The sequence below is a fragment of the Cylas formicarius genome, unplaced genomic scaffold (genome assembly GCF_029955315.1).
Source record: "Cylas formicarius isolate icCylForm1 unplaced genomic scaffold, icCylForm1.1 PGA_scaffold_8__14_contigs__length_24414737, whole genome shotgun sequence".
NCBI lineage: Eukaryota > Metazoa > Arthropoda > Insecta > Coleoptera > Brentidae > Cylas > Cylas formicarius.
In genome coordinates, this window is record NW_026844361.1 from 656,491 (window position 1) to 668,622 (window position 12,132).

Genomic DNA, 12,132 nt, shown 5'->3' on the forward strand with positions numbered 1-12,132 from the left:
CGTAATCATCAGTTTTTTCATTCATGAAAAGCACAATAGGCGCTACAATTTACAACAAACAAAATAAAATAGAAAATAATGCTAAAAAGTAGTAGAGGGATAAAGAGAGAGTACCGTGGTACTATTTTAAGTTATTTAAGGAATTACAACGATATTATCAGAAATTGGAGTCACATATTCGCAAGTAAGCAGGATTAGAACAAACGTACCATATATGTGAATAGGTAGGTCCCGAGCTTTGGAAAAACCAAAAACCCACAGACCGTAAACAGGTCGAGTGTTTGGTCCGACATCGGCATGTGCGGTATAATGACCTTTATAATTTTGGGCTCAGATTTTTCGTTGTTATTTTTAGAGATCCGGGCAAATGGCAAGTTTGGATGATTTGACGCAAGTATTTTTAAACACAAAACAGAATCTTGAAAGGCAGGTTGTTTTTGTTGTACCTTAATGGGTTTGTTTGTAATATTTCCCTTTCGCGGTTAGTTTAAAAACAAAGTGTTGACGAAAGCTCGGGTACTACTTAACTATCAATTATATCTGAATTTAGTAATTCCTATTTTATGAATCTTAAGTTAGTGTTAAGTGATAATGAATGATAATGCCGCATTGGGAATTTTTTTATGGTACCAGTTTGTTAAAAGAGGTGAATATGGTAATAATTCGGCTTATTTTTATCTTTAGGCTAATATTCTAAGGAAACTTATACATTCCGTGGAAGATGCTCAAATATTAGATTTAAAAATTTACGGAATTTCTTCCAAACGTTAGAATAAAATTAAATATTTAAAACTTCTCAATTTGTACCCGCATTTTTGAAAGAAACGTTTTAATTTAAAAATTATATGTAGTCCTCCTTAAGAATAAAAAATGTTAGTTACGTTTTTCGTTTCGTTTTTAAATAGTCTGCATCTCAGAAACAGAATAATAAAAACTGTAAGGTAATATAATAATATAATATATGAAAGAAAAATATTAATAAAGCATCATCAACAATTTTTAAATGAAAAAGTTTATTTTTCGTTTGTGAATTATAATTTAATAATAATAATAATAATTGCTGAGACTATACAAATTATGCAACTTCACCGGTTCCTTCGGAAGCTTTAGTAAAGTTTGAACTTATGTAGGAAATGCCTCAAATTTTTTTAGCTATAAAATTATTTTTTAATTTTTCAAAGAAAATTCCACAGGCTACTGTCACACTTTTTACAAAACTTCTGGATTCCTCCTGTGTCGGTTTTTGCTGAGTCGAACTGAAATTTCAGTTTCAGTCAAGCTCTGAAGAAGCCAACAGGATGATTGGCGAAACGTCAGCAAGTTCGACTCAGCAAAACTGACGCAGGAAGAATCCAGAAGTTTTGTAAAAAGATAAAATTATTTGCAAAATTTTTAGTCACTGTTTGAATTTTTTTCCTCTTTTGACAAAATTGAACAAAAACCCAGCAACCAGTTTTTCACCATAAAAAAATTGAATGTTAGTTAACCACATTTCTGTTAAAATCACGCCTTACGTTTTATGCATGCATTACTTGTAAAAATCGCTTCTTGAGAAATAAAATGAGGTCGCCCCCCGCTAAATATGTATTTTATTTATTTTTTTATGTATTTTTTAGGGTGTTCTGTTGTGCCAAGACAGTATCCAACTTTATTTTTTAAAATGGAATGCTATAAATATTTTTAAAAATTCTAATTATTCGCTTAATTTTGAGTATTTTCTGTCATTACATAACACACTAAATTTTGAGTAGTTTTTAGGAAAATGAACTTTTCCATTTTTTGCGGAAAAACAGGTCTTTGAAAAAAAATGCGTTTCTTTGCATTTGAAAACTAAATCTGGCAATTTTTATTATGGATCCATAAAAGTGGTTAATATTTAATGCTTTGACCTATCTATGGTGAAACTATATTATACAGGGTGATTACAAATGGCCATCAAAACAATATTTTTTTCTAATTAAAAACTCATTTTTTTAATGAAGCACCCTGTATTTAGCACTTTCATTGGATTTGTGATTTAATTCTATATAGTTTCACATATATTTCTTTTATTACAAACTCAACTCGCGTATTTTGTTTTAAATCTAACTAAACCTATATAATAACCCATTACAAAATTAATTCTTTCTACCTTTTGTCGAATTCTCATTTTTACGTCTTCAACACTATTACACCTATTTTTAAACATTACGTTTTCTTTGTCATCCCATAAAAAATCCAGGGGTCCCGGATCGACCAATCCAAAATGGAAAACGTTGATTTAAACAATTTGTAACGGGTACTACAGCATGATATTGCGCACTATCTTATTGGAAAACAATCCCTTCTTGAATATCGGCAGGCACATTATCAATTAATGTAAATATGATAAATATAATATATCTAAAAACAAATTTATATATCTCATCATTCAGAACAAATTCATAAAATACTGGGTCTATAATTCAATCACGTAAACACATGAACACTTTTCCGACTCTGCTTCTTAACCAGTAACGAATATATTTTCTGTTGAATATACCGACCGTATTGAAAATTATCATCATTGATAATTATTAAATTTAAAGTCCTTTGAACACTAGTTTACCAATATCAGGTAGCTCTCGGGATGCATCTCTGCGAATTTTCGTTGTTTTTTCAAATTGCGGGAGAACTTCTAATTGTTTATCTTCTGCTGGAACAATTTTTGGACGACATTTTCGATTAAGGTCACGAATAATTCGTGAAAAAATATGTTTCTTGTGTACACCTACATTCTCTAAGAGCTAATGTTGGACTCTTATTATTTCTTATGTAACATTTCTGAATATCTAAAAGCTCTGGAACACTGTAAAAAGCAATTTTTTTCTTTTAAAAAAAGTTGGTTAGAAACAATAAGAATAATAACAGAATTCGTTAGAGGCACACTTAAAAAAATCTAACATAAAGAATAACACCAACACAAAAAGAAAAGCAATCTCAGTCAAATGTTATAAATTGTGTGTTCGTGATAAGTTCTTTAAAGACTCTTAAATTAGTATTAAGAGGGTCAGCACTACCAATATTATTATAATGGGTGTTTTTTTTTCGATGTATAGAACTTTAAGTTGGCATTACTGTTCAAGATGGCGACCGATTTAACACCTGTCAAGTGATTTATTCTCAGTTTGGTTTGGCAATTCATCACGAATAGACTCACGCCTGAAAAACGCTTGCAAATAGTGCAATTTTATTTCGAAAATAATGGTTCTGTGCGGAATACCTATCGCGCACTACGTCCATTTTATCGTCGACAAAATCGTCCATCAGAGCAGTTATTTCGATTAACCATGGAAAGTTTTCGCACCACGTTTACTCTTATTGATAATAACTCGCATTCCCAGAGACGCCATACGGTGCGTACAGAAGAAGCTATTGCTGCTGTAGAGCGTAGCATTGAGGAAGAACCGAAAGAGTCCATCGGAGCACAGGAATTGGATCTGTGTTCATCCACTTTATGGAAGATTTTGCGGAAGGATCTTGGTTTACGTGCTTACAAAATCCAACTAGTGCAATAATTGAAGCCAAGCGATCATCAAGTAAGGCGTAGATTCGTCGAATGGGCCCAAAACGAGATTGCTGTTGTTCCCGATTTTCATAAGCGAATTTTGTTTAGTGATGAAGCGCACTTCTGGTTGAATGGCTACGTCAACAAACAAAACTGCCGCATTTGGAGCGAAGCTAATCCTCAAGTGTATGTCGAAACACCGTCACATCCAGAAAAACTGACTGTTTGGTGCGCTTTATGGGCTGGTGGAATCATTGGTCCGTACTTCTTCAAAAACGATGATGGCCAGAACGTTACAGTCAATGGTGATCGGTATAGAGCTATGATTACTAACTCTTTCATTCCTGAATTGAATAACCATGATGTCCAGGAGATGTGGTTTCAACGTTTCACGTTTTGGACTTGTGAATTGGCCTCCAAGATCTTGTGATTTAACACCGCTAGACTACTTTCTGTGGGGCTATGTAAAGTCATTGGTCTATGCGGACAAGCCACAAACGCTTGACCATTTGAAAGACAACATTCGCCGTGTTATTGCCGATATACGGCCACAAATGTTGGAAAAAGTCATCGAAAATTGGACGTTCAGATTGGACTACATCCGCGCTTGCCGTGGCGATCATATGCCAGAAATCATATTTAAAATGTAATGCCACAAGATTATCTTTCGGATAAATAAAATTCAAGTCAATCGAATGATCCATCGCTGTTTTATTGCAACTTAAAGTTCTATGCATCGAAAATAAACACCCCTTATAATTACATGCACCGCCTAGGAGGAGGGCTAGAAAGACAATCAGGCCATTTCCTCTCCTACAGACAAGGAAAACATCAAAGTGCTGCTTTGTTAAATTCAGTGATGGGAACCGATAACAGTGTCATTTCTTATTATAAGAGAGAAAAGCTCTTGATCTATTGAAACGTAGATTGATGAATTTTATTTTAACACTCTCGATTCGATCTGTTGACGAGTACTCCAGAACACTTCTTACGAAGAAGCTGGGTTCTTAAAGCTCACAATAGTTTTCAGAATAAATCCTAAATTATGCAATGCTTTCCCAATGATGGCTATGGGACGCGAACAACAGTTCAGAATCACCCCTAACTCTTTAGCAACGTTAAAACGTTTTAATAGTGTATTGGGAGGTTTAGCTTAGAAAATACTATGAGTGATACAGTACTCAGAAAATCTGAAGTCCGTTTGCAAATTCACTACATCCAGAATAGAAATCTTCAGGTCATCAGCGTACAACACAGAGCAAGGGACTCAAATGTGAACGCTGCAGAACCCCAGAAGTACGTTCCAACAAAGCCAATCTTATTTCATTAAGAGCAACGTACACGTCTCTGTCTTGTAAATATTTTTTTGAAAAGTCTAGAAGGCCGCCTGCAGACCGAAATTGGCAAGTGCCTTGAGGTGATGAACCTTGTCAAAGGCTGTGGAAAAGTCGGTATAAGCAGCGTAGTTATGACGAACATTCTCCATTTCCTGAACCAAAGGGACAAGATTAGATTGTTGATTGTTGTCAGTGTTATCGACCGATAATTCGCAACTTTACTTTTGTTTTGTTAGTAGTGCTCATTTCGTAATTATTATCCTCAAAATGTCGAACAGTTATATGTAATAAGAACGTAGTCGCTACATTCCTGGTAATTATAACTTTAAGGATCCCAATTAAACTCATCGCAACGTAACTGCGACTAAAATGCTGCCTGGGGTATGATTTTACGCATAGGCGTCCAAGTAAAAGCGACTGCATAAGTCATTCATAAAATTCCCATTGTTGTCATGACTAAAAAGTGGAAAAATGCCAGCGAAAAACGTGAATTTTCAGAAAATATGCATTGAAATGGACAGAAAATTCAATATGCATTTTATGATATGAAAAATTATGAAAACTAATGTTATTTTAAATAAAGCCTGAACTATTTCTTTATAATTAAACTCATTCGTTAGAAATCCAATAATTTTTTGCCTATATCACAGACTTATTTGAATACACCTAAATTAAAAAAAACAAAAATTCGTAATAATTTTATTCATTCATACTTACACAACAAATTGTAAAACATAAAATTTAAAATATAAAAATCTTGCAGTGACAAAATATTATTCGCAACTTCACAACATTCCATTCGTAAATTAACAAACGGTTCTTTGCAGTTATAAAATCAATTGATAACTGTTTTTTAAAATTTCCCATTGATACCATGGGGCAAAGAAATAACATTAAATAGGTTAGAATTAAAAAAAATTGTGCTGCCTTAAAGTATGGATTTTTCTGTCGGAACACTGTCAGAAAGAAGAAAAGTTGGTTAATTTTTTTTGAATAAATCTGGTTATACTCCAGTCAATGCGCGTGAAATGTATCTCCCACGTGAGTCATTTGTTTCATCAACCACAATATAAAAATAATGTTTACCCACTTTTTGTTTAATATCATTTCAAGTTTGCTTGTAAATGACCGGTACATATAGCTGACTGGTCCGGAATGTTAAATTTACAATGGGGTTGCCCAGTTTTTTAAGTTACTCCAAGTCAAGCCTTGGATAGGGCTTGTTCGCTGTTCTATGATTTTTCTTCAAGAAAATGTATTGTTTGCCGGGAGGATTTCTCTCGCTGCAATTTTCGCCCTTTGAGTTGGTTTTTTAGTGATTTGACATGCTGAATCACAATATTTTTTTTATGTGCATGAATCTGTAAACGTACGTTACCTAGGAAAATTTACTAACCAACAATATCCCGATAGAAGGCAGTCGGTCCTGTAAAAGAACTCTTGAGTGTGGAAGTGTGCTTATGAATAGAAATGGTCCACCATACTGTAGTGAAGAGGGAAAATGAATTTCAAGTATTACTGAGTGTCACATAAAACCTACGTTGTACGACAAATGTCCTAAGGTTTACTAATATTTAAGAGTTCTGTGAAAAAGTAAGATGCATGCAATGAAAATTATTATAAAATTTTTGAGCACGTTCATTTTTCACTATTATGTTACCAACATTGTATGATGACACACAGTCAGGAAAAATTGTCTGAAGAATGTTTGAAGAATATAACGTTGTGGGGTCTCATTTTTTTCGAAAATACAGTGAATGGGCAAGTTCACTTGGACCTTTTAAAGCAATATTATGGGTGTATAGTAACATAACATAAATGTACATGCCTATGAATACACAAGTCGATTTGTTTGCAAATCCATAAATCGGAATCCAAACCGCAACCTTTATTATAAAATTCACACCGCTGCCGCATTTTCACTATCAGTCATTATAATAATATTGTACTAAAATAGCTTTTCACTTTTAAGATCCTATTATTCTCACAAAAACAAAGCAAATTTTGACATTATTGTTACAACACACGCGTAAAATGAAGGTTAAATAACTCCCTTAAAATGGGCACTTTTATGGGGTATCTCGGTTATTTTTTAAGATATAAAGTTTCGGTTTACGCGGTTTACACTTTGCTACTTTTTTATGAAATTAAAGATGTCCCTCTTGGTTTTTGAGATATAGAGTGAAATTCAAAACTATCGATTTGAAAGAATTATTTATCTCCTTCGTAGACTTTCGAAAGTTAAATCCATTGCTCCTCGAAGTTTTGCTACAGACTCGTATCATGTATTATTATTACTTTATTTTACATATATCTCCATAAAAAAAACCTAAATTATAATTATTAAATTAATTTGGTACCTATCCATTTTTGAGGAAAGTAGTCATGTAAGTTATGACTGGAGGCACATATCTTGCTGAAGGTATATACCATTATAATATACTATGAGAATATCTTCGAGTAATTCTGGAATGAGTTTCTCAAGAATTTCTAGGTTTTTACTATCGGTCAAAGTACTTTTTTGCAAGGCATCCTTTAGGAATTTTGAATTATATCATAGGAATTTTGAATAAAATTACTAATATTTGTAAGCTGGCCAAATTGCCTGAGTTGCAGTGCCAAATAAACCAGTAAAAAAACTAATATTACTAATAATACTCAATACCTCTATGGATATCTAATATAAAAAAAACACATTTGAATAATATAAAAATTATGACTATATGCTTTTAAAAACCTTACCCGTGGTAATATAATTCCGAAGCTTCTTGGGCATTTTGATTGCATTATATAAAACATATTTTGCATATATTTCAGAATTTTCATTTACTGTCATTATAATAGAAAATTAATTAAAATGAAACAAACAGAGAAAGAACAAATGAATAAGTAATAAAAATATAATTAAAAACTAACAGTCTCGTAAGTTCTAGACACATTTTTTTTTGTTTTTATGAATCATAGCCAACATTATAATAACATAATATATATCATAATAATAAGAAATTATTATTTTTAAAAAATATATTTTCATCCTATTTTTTCGAAATTAAGTAAGTAAGTCTCTTGTATCCTAATAACTGCTTAGATGTATCTTATTTTTAATTTATTTAGTTAATATACTATGGCCTATTGCTACAAACAATTAGTGTAGAAAAATGAAATATAGGGTATAACATTTAAAAAATATATGTTTGCTCCATAACTAAAAAGTGGTTAGAGCAAGTAAAAACAAACTACGCCACAAGATGCTTTTTAAACTCTCCAATAACTTCGTTGTCTTATGTGGTTGTCTCAAAATCGATGGTTTTGGATTTCACTCTGTGTCTCAAAAATCAAGAGGGTCATGATCATTTTCTCGACATCATCTTTAATTTCACACAAAGGCAGGGTAAACCGCGACTCTATCTTTAAAAATAACTGCGATAACCGTAACGTCTACATCGAATAAAATTTCTAATTTATCTATGCCTTTTTATAGCTAAAAAATTGATTGCGTAGATATATTAATTCTACGAAAACTGTGGCGGTGCAAACAATGCCATCTACTTATGATATCGACGAAATCCGTCGAGGTGTAGAAAGCTTTCGCGCGATCGTTGACCGATCAGTGTCGCGTAAAAGGCGCGACAAGAAAGTGGCGGAGTCGCTTTTGAACATGGGCAGAGAGACGCTTGTTTTTCTGGAATGTCATAGTGCGTCATCGAGGGATTTGCATATACGTCGCCGATTTGGATATGAATATTCCGACCGTTCCGCTTTATTATTATTATTTCGCGAGTCGGTGATCAAAACAGATCCATCACGTTACGTAACCGCGCGGACGCGTTTGTTTTTCGCCGAGTAATAATTATTATAATACCTCGCGAATTGTTTCGAAGTGAGGTCACCGCCGCATCGACTCATTCTGGCTTCTACGGCGGGCAGTACACGGTGTCTTCTAATTGAATATCAATAATTAAGAGGCGCGATTTTTGGGTCCATTTAAAAAAGAAAACTTAGTATGTCCTAAACGTCTTAACTATTGAAATAAAAATAAAATATATTTTTTAATATCTGTAATCCACTTAAGACATTTTAATGAAATTTGGCACACATGTTCTATGTATCCAGAGGCGTTATTTAGTGTACCACTTTTTTTTTTTAATACGCCAGTGGCGTTCGTACGGAATTTCATATGTCTATTTTGTCAGTCATTGATTCTACGCGACTGATTTCTCTTAACATTTATTCTAACAATCTCCTATCGTTTCCAAAGAAATTTAATTTCTTGATTTTTTTCAATTCGATATAGGGTTTCCGCTTTAAAATATAAAAAAAAATCTGCTTATAAATGAATGCAATTATCATTGTTTATTTTAAGGAAATCACTGGCTGTCTATGAACAAATAATATATTGGTTCAATAAAATAAAATAAAATCTCTAGTTTTTAGTTACCAACTGGTGTCCTTTAGAAAAAAAAATAGCAAACTGTTCTTTTTACTTTTGCAGTTTTAATAAGATAACATAACACCCTAACAACAAGATAAATAATAAACCATTGCTATTTTCAAAAATACACTACCTACTATTAATAATTTTTAACAAAATTGTCTGTTAATAAATTAATAACAACTTTTTTGAAAAAAAGTAAAACATAAAAACCAGATTAGGTGTTAAAAGCATCATCCACCTTTTCTTCATATTGCCGCGCACTCTTTTAAGTGTACCTCTAGTGTTTCTTATTAAATCGCAAGAAGCTCTTTTACGATTCTTCAGCTCTTCTACAGTGTTACCTGGACTGGGTTTTTAGGTTGTCTCCATAAGAAAAAGTCCAAACTATTTAACTCTAGGGACCTGGGGGGCCATGGTTGGTGAGTTATATATAACGCGGGATATATCCATCGTTAATCAATGTCAATAGAATTTTAAACGGCTTCTTCGATTTCTGCAGTTCTTACAGTCTGATGGGTCCCTTTTAAATGCTTGTTTGCCCTCAAAGTACCCGTTGCAGTCAACCTTCTATGTACATTTGAAAATGTTCGCTTATCTGGAGAATATAAAAATATATTTTATTTTTGAAAAATTTACAACCCTATATCTCAAAAGGTAAGACGTTTAGGACATATGTTCATATGAAATTTTCTTTTTAAAATGGACCCAAAAATCGCCTCCATAATTATTGAAGTTCAATTAGAAAAAACCCTGTATACAGGATGGTACGAACTATATCGGGGAAACTTTCGCAGCGCATCCGATATATAAAAATAAGCCAAAAATTCATATAGACTTGTGTCCTTGGGCGTTAAATTCAGCGTTATTCAAAAAGAGAGAGCAAATTTCAAACATTTATTTATAATGGATAGAGAAAAGTGTAAAATTTATTATTACCCTGGCAAAAGTGCCAATTACGGCAGCATTGACCCTAATGTTTATTTGCAGGATGCAATTCAGTGAGAATTTCCCCATCGATTTAATAAACAACCACTGCGTCATAAACAAATTTACGAGTGGCATTAAAAATTCGTAGAAGATGGCGGTATCTGCAAAGGAAAAAGGACGGGACGTATTCGCACATTCTTCAAATAACGGTATGTCGAGTTCTAAAACATCATCCACATATGAAGCCATACAAACTACAGTTATTGCAGGCATTGCATCTTGACGACCACAACAAAAGGTGCATCACCCCATCCTTCCGAAGACAATGAGTCCGAAAGCAACGCCACACTTGCCTCGGTTATCCCTTCTTACATTCAAAATATCACTGACCACATATCAAAAGTTCTTAAGAAATATAACGCCAAAACCAGATTTATCACTTGTCCAAAAATCTCTCAAGATCTTCGATCCGTCAAAGACACGATTCCGAACTAGGCTCAAGGAACGTGAAAGAGCCTTAAGAGTACCACAAATAAACGCATCAACAGTTGCCGAACACGTTCACCAAACCGGACATCCACTTTTATTGGATAAAACTAAAATTCTTGCATGTAGTCAATTGTTCTACCAACGAAAAATCCAAAAATCTGTATAAGGAACCAAATAATCTTAACTGCATTTCAGGTCTTTACAACAGGCGAAAAGTCACTCGACTATTCTGGCGGTGAGGGGTCTAGCATTATCCTGCATAGAAATGCCGTCTTTGCCCATAGTGAGTGTTAAAGTGATGATCCTTCAGGATTTCCGTAATGCCAGATCAACTCTGTGGGTGCGTCCGAACTGATTCCCGTCCAAACCATAATCGAACTAGCACCATGTGGACGTGTTTCATCAATACAACCTGGAGCATATCTTTCTCCGAGTCTCCTACATACTCCGTCTGAGTCAATCCAATCTAAGTGATTTCGATCCCGTCGGTGCAATAGCAGCCCTAAAACAATCCATTGGGACAAAGCCTTCTTCTAACCGTCCATTCGCTAATAAATAACATTTCGAAGCCAAACAGCAAAAGCTGTCCTATTCCGTAAACTTGCGAACACTAAACATCAATCATCCTCTTGTTGATCAAGTCAGTCTCCTCGTAGCGTTCGTTGGTATACATTTTGTACAGCACATAGACTCCTACCAACAATTCTTGCAGTTTCCCTTTTTCCTTGACCATTAATGCTACAATTCTAGTCACAACAATAGGATCTAAAGGCATTATGACCAGGTAAATACACCTTAGATCCAAAAATACACCAAACAATCATAAGTTTTATGCACGAATTTGTAATTAGATCGAACTAACGTTATTTCATAAAAAGTAGAAATTACGCTATCGATAACTGACAGATAACAAATATCTCCATTTGCCGGAAATCAAATAATCCACTGCCTGCTAGATCGATTCAGTCATAAATTTTTTTTCAAATATTTGAATTTTCTTGAGCAACCTAAATTTTTTGCTCGCCAGTTCGGTAAACATTACTTGCCTTCTAGTGAAATATTTCAATTTTAATTTATTATTGTAGTAGTTCTATTGAAAATTCAGGTAGTGGATTTTTTACAATGTTAGTTGTAAAAGTCCAAAGGAACTTTATAAATTGTAATAAAAAATAAGCTCGTCTTGAATAACTAATGTTTTTGTTACATCTTGATATTTATTTTTATAGGTATATTTGTTTGAATATAAAAAATTATCTTGAGCGCAGAGAAGGCAATATATCCAAACTTACCCAATTTAAAAATTTAGTAAATACCCTTAACTAATAGATAGTTCCCTTGTAATTCTCAAATTTAAATGGATTTAAAATTTTGAAAAATTTGAATAATTTTCTCTTTAAAAACTGAAAATGACAATCAAA

The 12,132-nt window shown here is 33.3% G+C and overlaps 1 protein-coding gene across 2 annotated transcripts in view; it reads left to right on the forward strand.

Annotated features, from left to right (window-relative positions):
- LOC132706755 (mesencephalic astrocyte-derived neurotrophic factor homolog) overlaps nucleotides 1–12,132 on the forward strand; it is a 71,468-nt gene that overhangs the window by 23,376 nt on the left and 35,960 nt on the right. For both annotated transcript variants that reach the window (XR_009619638.1, XR_009619639.1), the window contains exons 4-5: nucleotides 10,286–10,434; nucleotides 10,495–11,498. The gene's annotated coding sequence lies outside the window, so the exon portion shown is untranslated. The remainder of the gene's footprint in view (nucleotides 1–10,285; nucleotides 10,435–10,494; nucleotides 11,499–12,132) is intronic.